The sequence below is a fragment of the Belonocnema kinseyi genome, chromosome 6, assembly GCF_010883055.1.
Source record: "Belonocnema kinseyi isolate 2016_QV_RU_SX_M_011 chromosome 6, B_treatae_v1, whole genome shotgun sequence".
In the NCBI taxonomy this organism is placed as follows: domain Eukaryota; kingdom Metazoa; phylum Arthropoda; class Insecta; order Hymenoptera; family Cynipidae; genus Belonocnema; species Belonocnema kinseyi.
The window spans coordinates 74938947-74940107 of NC_046662.1; positions in this window are offsets into that span (position 1 = coordinate 74938947).

The following is a 1161-nucleotide window of genomic DNA, read 5'->3' on the forward strand; positions in this document are numbered from 1 at the left end:
ATAATATAATTATATTAATTAATTTATATAATTATAATTTATATGTATATATATTTAAATAAATAAAAATAAACTGTTAATATGCACCTGCTTGCGAAAAATAATTTTGCTGAAATATTTTCATTGACTTTTAATTTTTTCAATAATATTACTACTTAAATAATTAATTAATTAGCTTAATATGATATTTAGGTATCTTTTAGTTTTCTATCTTTTAAATAGAAATATGAATATTTTGAGCATAAAAGGATTTCTTTAAATTGTGCCGAATGTTCACATAAAAATTCGTAGTATTATACTTTTTACGAATAAAATAGTAAAAGAAAACATTTTTTGATATTGCACTAAAGTATTTTTTAGTTTTCTTTTTTTTTTAATAGAAATATGAAAATAAAGTGAATATTTTTTTCATAAAAAGTATTATTTAATTAGTCCAGAATGTTCACGTAAATATTCGAATTATCTTCTGTAGGAATACAATGTAACGGTTGATCTCTTTAGACTACTCCCACCCATATTTTCGGGCTATAAATGTAGCGCGTTGGCCCAGCGCAAGTTAGTTCTTTCTAATCTTGGCTATCGAATTATTGTCTAAATTATAAATTTGGCAAATAAAGTGACTCGAGTACAATCTGGGTAACTCGACTAGTTTTTTAAAAAGTTAAATTATTATTATTCGGCGTAACATTTTCTGGCGATCCTGCCAGGATTGTGTAAACGACTCCTTTTAAATTTTTTTATTAGGATTCAAGAATACACAATCTTTGGAAGAACCATCATCGAATTCTATGGAATTCATTTTTTGATAATTTCACGAAATTATCAGCAAGAAGAGTTTCACGAAACTCGGAAGAACTCCGGATCTCGTCTAAGGAGAGATTCGTCAATTAATATTGGTTTGGGTAAAACTAGCCGCTGAATTAAGTAGGCGCTATCCTACGTAAACCCAACCAAAAATAGTCGGAGGCCCGCAATCAGGCGGAAGGCGCATCGGCGCAGCAGCGTTGGATAACTGGAAAAACTACGGCATCCAAATCAAGCATTGGAGATTTCTACAAGTAGCTACGGATAAGAAGATCACCAAGGCTGAAGAATCTACTTCGTGGAAAAGAAGATCAATAAAAATTGTAAGCATAAAAAAATTACACTTAGTTTTAGTTA